This window comes from Hyperoodon ampullatus, assembly GCF_949752795.1.
Source record: "Hyperoodon ampullatus genome assembly, chromosome: 3".
NCBI lineage: Eukaryota > Metazoa > Chordata > Mammalia > Artiodactyla > Ziphiidae > Hyperoodon > Hyperoodon ampullatus.
The window spans coordinates 139077264-139091349 of NC_136916.1; positions in this window are offsets into that span (position 1 = coordinate 139077264).

The window sequence follows — 14086 nt, forward strand, 5'->3', positions numbered from 1 at the left end:
TACGTGGAACCCAAACTTCAAAGTGATGAACATAACCAAGCTGGCGCAAATGATTTTCAGCGCTTGCTTTGGATATTTTGAGTATGTCAGCTATCTCCCACGTGGTATAATGTTGATTGTTCTCAATTAATGTCTCAATTTGATCGCTATCAACTTCGACTGGTCTACCCGACCGTGGAGAATGGTCCAGCGAGAAATCTCCACCACGAAACTTCACAAACCACTTTTGACACGTTCGATCAGTCACAGCACCTTCTCCATACACTGCACAAATCTTTTTTTTTTTTTTTGCATTTCAGTTGTTTTTACCTTTCTTGAAATACTAAAGCATAATATGCCGAAAATATTGCTTTTTTTCCTACCATCTTCAATATTAAAATGGCTACACAAAAATTCACGAATTTTGATGTCTTTTTTGAAATTCATGCTGATATGACAGCTGTCACATACAAGCTAACAAAATTGTTTTGAATGAAGTTAAAGACAACTAGGTGCTACTACAGCCATCTTACATAAAAAACCAAACGAACCTTTTGGCCAACCCAATACTTTCCATCTCTAGGAATTTGCCTATTCTAGATATTTCATATAAGTGAAATGATACACTATTTTTCCGTTTGTGTCTGGCTTATTTCACTTAGCATAATGTTTTCAAGTTTCATCCATATTATAGTATTTATAGGAATTTTCTTCCTTTTTATGGCTGAATATAATTCCAGTGATGTATATACCACAGTTTGTTTATCCACTGATGGACACTTGGGTTTTTTTCCATCTTTTGGCTCTTGTGAATAGTGCTATGAACATGGGCATATAACTTTGAGTACCTGTTTTCAATTCTTTGGGGGATATATCTAGGAGTGGAATAGCCATATCTTTTTGTAATTATTTATTCAACTTACTGAGGAACTACCAGACTGTTTTTCCACATCAGCCGCACCATTTTGCATTCCCACCAGCAATGCATGAGGGTTCCAGTTTATCCACATCCTCACCAACACTTATTTTCTGTTTGAATAATAGCGGTTCTAAGGGGTGTGCAGTGGTATCTCATTGTGATTTTGATTTGCATTTCCCTGATAACTAAAGATTTTCAGCATCTTTTCACATGCTTATTAGTTATTTATGTATCTTCTTTGGATAATTTTTTAAATTAATGTATTAATTTTTGGCTGCAATGGGTCTTCATTGCCGCTTGCGGACTTTCTCCAGTTGCAGCAAGCGGGGGCTACTCTTCATTGCAGTGTGTGGGCTTCTCATTGCAGTGGCTTCTCTTGTTGTGGAGCATGGGCTCTAGGCACGCAGGCTTCAGTAGTTGTGGCACGTGGGCTCAGTAGTTGTAGCTTACAGGCTCTAGATCGCTGGCTCAGTAGTTGTGGCTCACGGGCTTAGTTGCTCCGTGGCATGTGGGATCTTCCCAGACTAGGGCTCGAACCTGTGTCCCCTGCATTGGCAGGTGGATTCTTAACCACTGTGCCACCAGGGAAGTCCCTGGAAATTTTTATATTTAAGTTCTTTGCCCAATTTTTAATTGGGCTGTTTGGTTGTCTTGTGGGGTTGTTTTTTTTTTTTGATGTGTTGAGTTGTAGTTCTTTATAAATTTTGAATATTAATTTCTTGTCAGATAGATGATTTGCAAATATTTTCTCCCATTCTGTGGGTTGACTTACTCTGTTGATAGTCCTTTGATGCACAAAATTTTTAATTTTGGTGAAGTCGTTTTTTCCTTTATTGCCTGTGCTTTTGGTGTAATACCTAAGAAATCACTGCCTAAATCAAGGTCATGAAGATTTTCACCTATATTTTATTCTACGGGTTACATAGTTCTTAAATTTAGGTGTTTGGTCCATTTTTTGACTTAATTTTCATGTATGGTGTAAGGTAAGGGTCCAACTTCATTCTTTTGCATGTGGATATAGTTTTCCCAGCATCTTTGTTGAAAAGATTGCCAATTTTATTTACAATGATAGATCGAGCTGTTCCTTTTCTCTTTCTGCCTCACCTGACAATGGGCACAGACAGCTTGCAAACTACTTCTTCTCTCTCCTGTTACCTGGCTAGTGAGGATCAACCCTGATTTGTACAGTTTAATAAAGGTACTTACACTCCCCATTTAAAATTCGCCATTAGCCAAGACAAATAGGTTCTGCAGTTCTTGCTACCATTGTTTTCCCCATGAGACTGGTGGACGGCTGTGAGAATTACTGAGACAATGTATACGAAAACCTAGCACAGTGCCTACCACACAGTGGATGGATCCCTTAGGGCTCTTCCTTTCTAAGCAACAGATCCTGGCTCTAGATAACTTAAGGAAAAAGTGAAAAAATATAGAAAGGCCATTAGAAACTCACAGACTTATAGAAGTCTAGAAAACCAGGCTTGGAAATGGATAGGAACGAAGGTAATTAGAGGAAGGATCTATCCTCATAGCTTCATATGGGGCACACACCAAAATTTAGTGATGCACCAAGACTATACATAATGCTGTAGAAGAGATTTCCCAAAGGAAATCAGAGCACAGTTAGGAAGAAGGAGTGAATGCTGGGCAACAATTTACGGCAACTGTCTGCTATAAATAATTTGTTGGTTTCCCAGTATCCACATCCACGTGCTTTTCATTCATATACTCCCCAAAATGCTCCTGTGTCACATAATGCAATTATCAAAAATGCATTACCTCTCCTCAGAGGGAGACAACAGAAAGTGTTGTCAATGTTCCAAGGCCAGGATATCTCTGTGATGTCTACTCTTTAGTCCTGTCACAGTCCCATCTTGCAATTCAGTAACTTACATATTAAATGGTGAATTTAACCAACAACTTACAGTACTCTGTGGGCAAGTAGGGGTAGGAATAAGATAAATTATCTGAAACATTTAGATAAGTACACACCACTATTTCCTCTTAATGGTCTGTGTGAATCATTCCCACTGTTGTATTTTGTTCAGAATACTCTGTGGCCCTCTCTAAAGGGTACTTCCTGTGGGACCCTCCATTGGGAAGATTATACACCCCCATCCCCATCCCACTGCCATTAGGCTGGCCATGTGGTTTTCTTTCACCAGTTGAGTGTGAGCTTAAGGGACTTCCATGAAGAAGGTTTTATCATGTGGTTCTGCCCTTTTCCCTCTGTCATGAGGTTGGCACTGCCCCATATAGGGGCTATTCCATCATCCTTGGTCCCAGAGTGAAGAGGACATGGGCAGAAGCAAAACTATTGATCCATGATTGACATATAATGCAAATGAAAAATAAACCTTTGTTGTTATAAGCCACTGAGAGTTGGGAGTCACTAGTCAGAGCATGATTTAGTCTTTACTAACTAATACATCAGTCAATAACATCCCTCTCCCCCAGCCTTTAAAAAGTCTATTTGCCCACTAGAATGAGGAGCTCCAAATAGGTGGCAGCATCAGTTTCTAGCTTAGTGGGACTATGGTTTTGTACCTTGGTGTAAGCATTCCTCCTTTGAAAACAAAAGTCCTAAACCAGTAGTCATGAGACCTGAAGGCAAAAATTTTGTGGGCGATCTACTTCTCTTACTTTGGTTATAGACCAGTGCTGTCATAACAGAACTTTCTGTACTACTATCCAATACGGTAACCGTTAACTACATGTGGGGCGACTGAGGAACTGAATTTTTTATTTTGATTCATTTTAGTTAAAGAGCCACATGTGCTAGTGGCTACTATATTAAACAGCACAGTTCTAGACCCTCATACCTAGCTTTGGAAGAAAGAACACCATATTGTCACTGGCTCAGAACATAAAAAGAATCCTACACGGTAGCACCCCATATTAAGGTGCTACCTCCCAGCTGGCCATGGGACTGATCTTCAATAGGCCAATCTACTGTTCTATAAGACTAGATGCTTTCTGGGTGGTAGATATGTGTTAAAACTAGTTAGTCCCAAGGGTACTAGCCCAGCTTCTTATGCTGTAAAGTGAGAGCAGGTATTTATCAGAGAGCACAGTCTTGCTCCAAAACCCTGTGGAGCTCAGATACCCCAAACCCACTAGCCCTATTGAGTCCTGAGGGCAGGGGGCAAACCTAAAAGCATTTCCTCTAAGATCAGGAAAAAGACAAGGATGCCCAGGTTTGCCACTTTTATTCAGCACAGTATTAGAACTCCTAGCCACAGCAGTTAAACAAGAACAAGAAATAAAAGGAATCCAAAATGGAAAGGAAGCAATAAAATTGTCACCATTTGCAGATGACATGATACTATACATAGAAGATCCTAAAGATGCCACCAAAAAGAAAAAAAAAACCCAAAAAACTACCAGAGCTCATCATTGAATTCGGTAAAATTGCAGGATACAAAATTAATGTACAGCAATCTGCACTCTCTATCAAAATATGAAGGGCAGGAGGGGGATCAAGATGGTGGAGTAGGAGGACATGGAGCTCACCTCCCCACACAAACACATCAAAAACATCTATATATGGAACAACTGTCATGGAAAATTAACTGGAAACAGGCAGAAGAACTCCTATATAACCAAAGATGCAAGAGAGATCTACACATAACTGGGTAAGACAGAAAAAAAGGCATCATGTCAGGACCTGTGCCCCTGAGGGGGTCTGTAAAAGAGTGAAGATCCACACTGGTGGACCCTCACCCTGGGGAGTGAGGAGGTCTAGCCACAATCTGGGCATCCCAGTCCTGGGGTCCTGCACAGAGGTGACAAGCCCCCCTTGCCTCCTAGGAAATCCAGTGAGACAGATAGAAGGGCTGGAGAAGACTAGACTCCTGAGGAGTGCACCCATGCTAGCTTTCTAACAATTAGGGCAGAGAGAGTGTTGCGCTGGTGGTTGCCACTTTGCCACACTTCCCAATCTGAAGGGGCAAACACCCTGGCCCTGCTCACTCCACACCATAGCCTGGCACATGATCTCAGCAAAGATTCAGTCTAGCTATGCAGAGATAGACCAAGGTGCCTGGAGTGTAAACCTAGCAGAGCCTCAAAGACCATTTCATTGTCAGCCCATGTACAGGGTGGTACCACAGAATGTGCAGAGGCTAAGTGCTAAATCTTGGGCAGGTAATCTGGGGGAGGTCTTGATCTAGCTACGCAGAGACAGCCTGGAGCACCTGGGGTGTGATCTAGGTGGAGCCACGGAGCCCATTTTCAGCAGGTGCACAAGGTGGTGAGTGGGGCTGCAGCACACGTACCAGACAGCGCCACAAGAATGCAGTGGCTAAGTGCTGAATCTTGGGCAGACGGGATCTGGGCATGAGTATCAGCAGTTCATTTCCCAGCAAGAATGCCCAGCTTGGCCCACTCCGCACTGCAGCTTAGCACTGGATCTGGGCAGACAGGTCCTGGGAGGAGTCTTGCCACAGAGGCAGCAGCCCAGATCTCAGGCGGCAGCACAGCTACCTCAATTCCTGCAGCCACAACACCCCAACCCCAGCCCCAGCCCCAGCCTACTCCATACCACAGCCTTGCACTAGATCTGTGATGAACACAACAGAGAAAGGGATGTGACTTTGACCTGCTTCTGAGTGAAACCTTGCATGCCTGCACAGGTGGCACATAGGTCCTCTGTGACCACACAGGCCTCACTTTCTTCAGCAATCACCTCCTTTGTGGCAGGGCACTCAAGGGCAACAGAGCCTGATCAAACCCAACCTTCAGGGCTTCTACTCCAACAGCTGGGCAGCAGACCCTACTGCAACAGGGTGGTGAAAGCCAGGGAGAAGAGAGCAAGTGCTATCTCACACCTAGCACTGGCTCTAGATACAACACAAATCACACCCTGTATCAAGGGGATAATAGGCAGCACACTGTGAGAAAAGACCTGGCTGGCATCTATACTGAAACCAGCCCTTACACAAAAAAATATTGAACACACACAGTTGACATAGAGCCGCTCCCCATAAAAACACTCCTTCAAGACCACAGTAGGTAACTTTCTCCTAAATTCACAGAGATAAAGTAAAACGAAAAGGCAGAGGAACTACTCCCAATTAAACAAGAGCAAGAGACATCTCCTGAAAGAATAATGAAACAGACCTCACCAGTCTATTAGACCCCAAGCTCAAAAATGAGCTAACAAAAATGCTAACTGAATTAAGAAACATTATTGATAGAAATGCAGATCACTGTAACAAGAAAGTTGAAACTATAAAGATGAACCAATCAAAAACAGGCAATTCAATTGCTGAGATTAAAACCAATCTAGAAGAAATGAATAACAGACTAAATGACACAGAAGAAGGAATGAGTGATGTAGAAGATAGAATAATGGAAATCAACCAATCAGAACGGCAGACAGAAAGACAAATAAAAAAATGAAAGCAACATACGAGATCTATGGGATAATAAAAAGCATGCCAACCTATGCATAATAGGGGTTCCAGAAGGAGAAGATAAAAAAGAAGGGCATTGAAAAATATATTTGAAGAAATTATGGCTAAAAATTTCCCAAACCTAAAGAAGGAAATGGGTATTGCATACAGGAAGCACAGAGGGCCACAAACAAGAGAAACCCAAACAGACCCACACCAAGACATAATTAAAATGGCAAAAGTGAAAGATAAAGAGAGGATTCTAAAGGCAGCAAGAGAAAAACAAAGAATCTGTTACAAGGGAACCCCATTAAGGCTATCAGCTGATTTTTCTGCAGAAACTTTGTAGGCCAGAAGGGAGTGGCATGATATATTCAAAGTCCTGAAAGGGAAAAACCTGAAACCTTGTATATTCTACCCAGCAAGATTATCATTAATAATGGAAGGAGAGATAAAGAATTTCTCAGGCAAACAAAACTAAAAGAATTCAGCAATACTAAACTTACCCTAAAAGAAATGTTGAAGAGTCTTCTCTAGGTAGAAAAGAAGCAAGAATCTACAGGAAAGGGAAAATCACAGAAGAAAAGAAAATATAGAAAAGGATTGAAGATCACTTAAATCAGCCAATACATAGATTAAAAAACAATCAAAACAGTGTAAAAGTGATTATAACTACAATTAACAGTAAAAGGATAAGCATGAAGATGTAAAATAGGACATCAAAATCACATGTGGAAGAGGGAAGTATAAAAACGTAGATCTAGGGCTTCCCTGGTGGTGCAGTGGTTGAGAGTCCACCTGCCGATGCAGGGGACACGGGTTTGTGCCCCGGTCCGGGAAGATCCCACATGTCGCGGAGCGGCTAGGCCCGTGACCCATGGCCGCTGAGCCTGCGCGTCCGGAGCCTGTGCTCCACAAAGGGAGGGGCCACAACAGTAGGAGGCCCACGTACCACAAAAAAACAAAAAAACAAAAACGTAGATCTTTTAGAATATGTTTGAACTTGAATGACTATCAGTTTAAAGCAAGTAGACATAGCTATGGGTCAACATACTTGAACTCCATGGTAATCACAAATGAAAAACATACAATGGATTCACAGAAACCAAAAAGAAACAAACTCAAGCATACTACAAAAGAAAATCATCAAACCACAAAAGGAAAAACAAACAGAATTAGAAATGAACAAAGAGGGGGGAACTTCAAGATGGCGGAGGAGTAAGATGTGGAGATCAGCTTCCTCCCCACAAATACATCAAAAATACATCTACATGTGGAACAACCCCTACAGAACACCTACTGAATGCTGACAGAAGAACTCAGACTTCCCAAAAGGCAAGAAACACCCCACATACCTGGGTAGGGCAAAAGAAAAAAGAAAAAACAGAGAAAAAAGAATAGCGACAGGACCTGCACTTCTGGGAGGGAGTTGTGAAGGAGGAAAAGTTTTCATGCACTAGGAAGCCCCTTCACTGGTGGAGACAGGGGGTCAGCGGCAGGGGGAAGCTTCGGAGCCATAGAGGAGAGCACAGCAACAGGGGTGTGGAGGGCAAAATGGAGAGATTCCTGCACAGAGGATCAGTGCCGGCCAGCACTGACCAGCCTAAGAGGCTTGTCTGCTCATCCACCAGGGAGGATGGAGGCTGTGAGCTCAGGCTCAGGCTTCGGAGATCAGATCCCAGAGAGAGGACTGGGGTTGGCTGTGTGAACACAGCCTGAAGGGGGCTAGTGCACTACAGCTAGCTGGGAGGGAGTCCAGGAAAAAGTCTGGACCTGCCTAAGAGGCAAGAGACCATTGTTTTGGGGGGTGCGAGGAGAGGGGATTCAGAGCACTGCCTAAGTGAGCTCCAGAGACAGGCGCAAGCCACGGCTATCAGTGCAGACAGCAGAGATGGGCATGAAACGCTAAGGCTGCTGCTGCAGCCACCAAGAATCCTGTGTGCAAGCACAGGTCACTATCCACACCTCCCCTCCTGGGAGCCTGTGCAGCCCACCACGGCCAGGTTCCTGTGATCCAGGGACAACTTCCCCAGGAGAACACATGGTGCGCCTCAGGCTGGTGCAACCTCACGCCAGCCTCTGCCACCACAGGCTCGTCCCCCATTCCATACCCCTCCCTCCCTCCAGCCTGAGTGAGCCAGAGCCCCTTAATCAGCCTCTCCTTTAACCCTCTCCTGGCTGGGCGAAGAACAGAGGGAAACCTACATGCAGAGGCAGGGCCAAATGCAAAGCTGAACCCCAGGAGCTGTGCGAACAAAGAACAGAAAGGGAAATCTCTCCCAGCAGCCTCAGGGGAAGCAGATTAAGTCTCTATAATCGAGTTGATGTACCATGCATCTGTGGAATACCTGAATAGACAATGAATCATCCCAAAATTGAGGCAGTAGACTTTGGGTGCAACTGTAGACTTGGGGTTTGCTATCTGCATCTAATTTGTTTCTGGTTTTATGTTTATCTTAGTTTAGTATTTAGAGCTTATTATCATTGGTAGATTTGTTTATTAATTTGGTTGCTCTCTTCCTTTTATACATATATATTTTTCCTTTTTCTCTTTTTGTGAGTGTGTATGTGTATGCTTCTTTGTGTGATTTTGTCTGTATAAGTTTGCTTTTACCATTTGTCCTAGGGCTCTGCCTGTCCTTTTTTTTTTCTTTTTTTTTTAGTATAGATTTTACTGCTTGTTATCATTGGTAGATTTGTGTATTGGTTTGGTTTCTCTCTTCTTTTTTTATTACTTTTTTATTTTTTATTTTAATAACTTTATTTTATTCTATTTTATTTTTGTCTTTCATTTTTTTCTTCCGAGCCATGTGGCTGACAGGGTCTTGGTTCTCTAGCCGTGTGTCAGACCTGAGCCTCTGAGGTGGGAGAGCCGAGCTCAGGACAATGGTCCACCAGAGACCTCCTGGCCCCATTAATATCAATCGGAGAGAGCTCTTCCAGAGATCTCCTTCTCAATGCTAAGACCCAGCTCCACTCAAGGACCACCAAGCTCCAGTGCGGGACACCCCATGCCAAACAACTAGCAAGACAGGAACACAAACCCACCCATTAGCAAAGACGCTGCCTAAAATCATACTAAGTTCACAGACACCCCAAAACACACCACCAGACACAGTCCTGCCCACCAGAAAGACAAGATCTGGCCTCATCCACTAGAACACAGGCACCAGCCCTCTCCACCAGGAAGCCTACACAGCCCAATGAACCAACCTTACCCACTGGGGGCAGACACCAAAAACAACAGGAACTATGACCCTGCAGCCTGTGAAAGGGAGACCCCAGACACAGTAAGTTAAGCTAAACAAGAAGACAGAGAAATACGCAGCACATGAAGGAGCAAGGTTAAAAACCACCAGACCAAACAAATGAAGAGAAAATAGGCAGTCTACCTGAAAAAGAATTCAGAGTAATGACAGTAAAGATGATCTAAAATCTTGGAAATAGAATGGAGAAAATACAAGAAAGTTTTAACAAGGACCTAGAAAAACTAAAGAGCAAACAAACAATGATGAACAATATAATAAATGAAATTTAAAATTCTCTAGAAGGAATCAATAGCAGAATAACTGAGGCAGAAGAATGGATAAGTGACCTGGAAGAAAAAATAGTGGAAATAACTACCACAGAGCAGAATAAAGAAAAAAGAATGAAAAGAATTGAGGACACTCTCAGAGACCTCTGGGACAACATTAAACACACCAACATTCAAATTATAAGGATCCCAGAAGAAGAAGAGAAAAAGAAAGGGTCTGAGAAAATATTTGAAGAGATTATAGTTGAAAACTTCCCTAATATGGAAAAGGAAAGAGTCAAGTCCAGGAAGCACAGAGAGTCCCATAGAGGATAAATCCAAGGAGAAACATGCCAAGACAGATATTAATCAAACTATCAAAAATTAAATACAAAGAAAAAACATTAAAAGCAGCACAGAAAAGCAACAAATAACATACAAGGGAATCTCCATAAGGTTAACAGTTGATCTTTCAGCAGAAACTCTGCAAGCCAGAAGGGTGTGGCAGGACATATTTAAGGTGATGAAAGGGGAAAATCTACAACCAATATTACTCTATCCAGCAAGGATCTCATTCAGATTTGATGGAGAAATTAAAACCTTTAGAGGCAAGCAAAAGCTAAGAGAATTCAGCACCACCAAACCAGCTCTAAAACAAATGCTAAAGAAACTTCTCTAGGCAGGAAACACAAGAGAAGGAAAAGACCTACAATAATAAACCCAAAACAATTAAGAAAATGGGAATAGGAACATACATATCGATAATTACCTTAAATGTAAATGGATTAAATGTTCCAACTAAAAGACATAGACTGGCTGAATGGATACAAAAACAAGACCCGTATATATGCTCTCTACAAGAGACCCATTTCAGACTTAGGGATAGATACGACTGAAAGTGAGGGGATGGAAAAAGATATTCAATGCAAATGGAAATCAAAAGAAAGCTGGAGTAGCAATTCTCATATCAGACAAAATAGACTTTAAAATAAAGACTATTACAAGAGACAAAGAAGGACACTACATAATGATCAAGGGATCAATCCAAGAAGAAGATATAACAATTGTAAATATTTATGCACCCAGCATAGGAGCACCTCAATGCATAAGACAAATGCTAACAACCATAAAAGGGAAAATCAACAGTAACACAATAATAATAGGGGGATTTAACACCCTACTTTCACCATTGAACAGATCATCCAAAATGAAAATAAATAAGGAAACACAAGCTTTAAATGATACATTAAACAAGATGGACTTAATTGCTATTTATAGGACATTCCATCCAAAAACAACAGAATACACATTCTTCCAAAGTGCTCATGGAACATTCTCCAGGATAGATCATATGTTGGGGCACAAATCAAGCCTTGGTAAATTTAAGAAAATTGAAATCGTATCAAATATCTTCTCTGAACATAACGTTATGAGACTAGATACCAATTACAGGAAAAAAAACTGTAAAAAATACAAACACATGGAGGCTAAACAATACACTACTAAATAACCAAGAGATCACTGAAGAAATCAAAAAATACCTAGAAACAAATGACAATGAAAGCTAGACGACTCAAACCCTATGGGAAGTAGCAAAAGCAGTTCTGAGGAAAGTTTATAGCAATACAATCCTACCTCAAGAAACATCTCAAATAAAAAACCTATCCTTACACCTAAAGCAATTAGAGAAAGAAGAACAAAAAAAACCCCAAAGTTAGCAGAAGGAAAGAAATCATAAAAATCAGATCAGAAATAAATGAAAAAAGAAAGGAAGGAAACAATAGCAAAGGTCAATAAAACTAAAAGATGCTTCTTTGAAAAGATAAACAAAGTTGATAAACCATTAGCCAGACTAATCAAGCAAAAAAGGAAGACTCAGATCAGCAGAACTAGAAATGAAAAGGGAGAAGTAAAAACTGACACTGCAGAAATACAAAGGATCATGAGATATCACTACAAGCATCTCTATGCCAATAAAATGGCCAACCTGGAAGAAATAGACAAATTCTTAGAAAAGCACAAACTTCTGAGACTGAACCAGGAAGAAATAGAAAATATAAGCAGACCAGTCAGAAGCACTGAAATTGAAACTGTGATTAAAAATCTTCCAACAGATTAAGAGCGCTGCTTAAAGGAGCTCCAGAGAAGGGTGCAAGCCGCGGCTAAAATCGCGGACACCAGAGACGGGCATGAGACGCTAAGAATGCTGCTGCTGCCAACAAGAAGCCTGTGTGCATGCACAGGTCACTATCCACACCCCGCTTCTGGGGAGCCAGTGCAGCCCGCCACTGCCAGGGTCCCGGGATCCAGGGACAACTTCCCCAGGAGAATGCACGGCGCGCCTCAAGCTGGTGCAACGTCACGTCGGCCTCTGACGCCACAGGCTCGCCCTGCACTCTGTACCCCTCCCTCCCCCCGGCCAGAGTGAGCCAGAGTCCCTGAAGCAGCTGCCTCTTTAACCTCATCCTGTCTGAGCGAAGAATAGACGCCCTCCGGCGACCTACATGCAGAGGCAGGTCCAAATCCAAAGCTGAGCCCCAGGAGCTGTGAGAACAAATAAGAGAAAGAGAAATCCCTCCCAGTAGCCTCAGAAGCAGCGGATTAAAGCCCCACAATCAACTTGATATACCCTGCATCTGTGGAATACCTGAATAGACAACGAATCATCCCAAATTGAGGAGGTGGACTTGGAGAGCAAGATTTATGATTTTCTCCCCTTTTCCTCTTTTTCCATGTGGATGAAAGGCTCTTGGTGCTGCAGCCAGGAGTCAGTGCTGTGCCTCTGAGGTGGGAAAGCCAACTTCAGGACACTGGTCTACAAGAGAACTCCCAGCTCCACATAATATCAAATGGCGAAAATCTCCCAGAGATGACCGTCTCAACATCAGCACCCAGCTTCACTCAATGACCAGCAAGCTACAGTGCTGGACACCCTATGCCTAACAACTAGCAAGACAGGAACACAACACCACCCATTAGCAGAGAGGCTGCCTAAAATCATAATAAGTCCACAGACACCACAAAACACACCACCAGACGTGGGCCTGCCCACCAGAAAGACAAGATCCAGCCTCATCCACCAGAACACAGGCACTAGTCCCCTCCACCAGGAAGCCTACACAACCCACTGAACCAACCTTAGCCACTGGGGACAGACACTGAAAACAACGGGAACTACGAACCTGCAGCCTGCAAAAAGGAGACTGCAAACACAGTAAGATAAGCAAAATGAGAAGACAGAAAAACACACAGCGGATGAAGGAGCAAGATAAAAACCCATCAGAACTAACAAATGAAGAGGAAATAGGCAGTGTACCTGAAAAAGGATACAGAATAATGATAGTAAAGATGATCCAAAATCTTGGAAATAGAATAGGCAAAATGCAAGAAACAGTTAACAAGGACCTAGGAAGAACTAAACATGAAACAAGCAACGATGAACAACACAATAAATGAAATTAAAAATACTCTAGATGGGATCAATAGCAGAATAACTGAGGCAGAAGAACAGATAAGTGATGTGGAAGAAAAAATAGTGGAAATAACTACCACAGAGCAGAATAAAGAAAAAAGAATGAAAAGAACTGAGGACAGTCTCAGAGACCTCTGGGACAACATTAAATGCATCAACATTCGAATTATAAGGGTACCAGAAGAAGAAGAGACAAAGAAAGGGACTGAGAAAACATTTGAAGAGATTATAGTTGAAAACTTCCCTAATATGGGAAAGGAAATAGTTAATCAAGTCCAGGAAGCACAGAGAGTCCCATACAGGATAAATCCAAGGAGAAATATGCCAAGACACATATTAATCAAACAGTCAAAAGTTAAATACAAAGAAAACATATTAAAAGCAGCAAGGGAAAAACAACAAATAACACACAAGGGAATCCCCATAAGGTTAACAGCTGATCTTTCAGCAGAAACTCTGCAAGACAGAAGGGACTGGCAGGACATATTTAAAGTGATGAAGGAGAAAAACCTGCAACCAAGATTACTCTACCCCACAAGGATCTCATTCAGATTTGATGGAGAAATTAAAATGGTTACAGACAAGCAAAAGCTGAGAGAGTTCAGCACCATCAAACCAGCTTTACAACAAATGCTAAAGTAACTTCTCTAGGCAAGAAACACAACAGAAGGAAAAGACCTACAATAATGAACCCAAAACAATTAAGAAAATGGGAATAGGAACATACATATCAATAATTACCTTAAATGTAAATGGACTAAATGCTCCCACCAAAAGACACAGATTGGCTGAATGGATACAAAAAT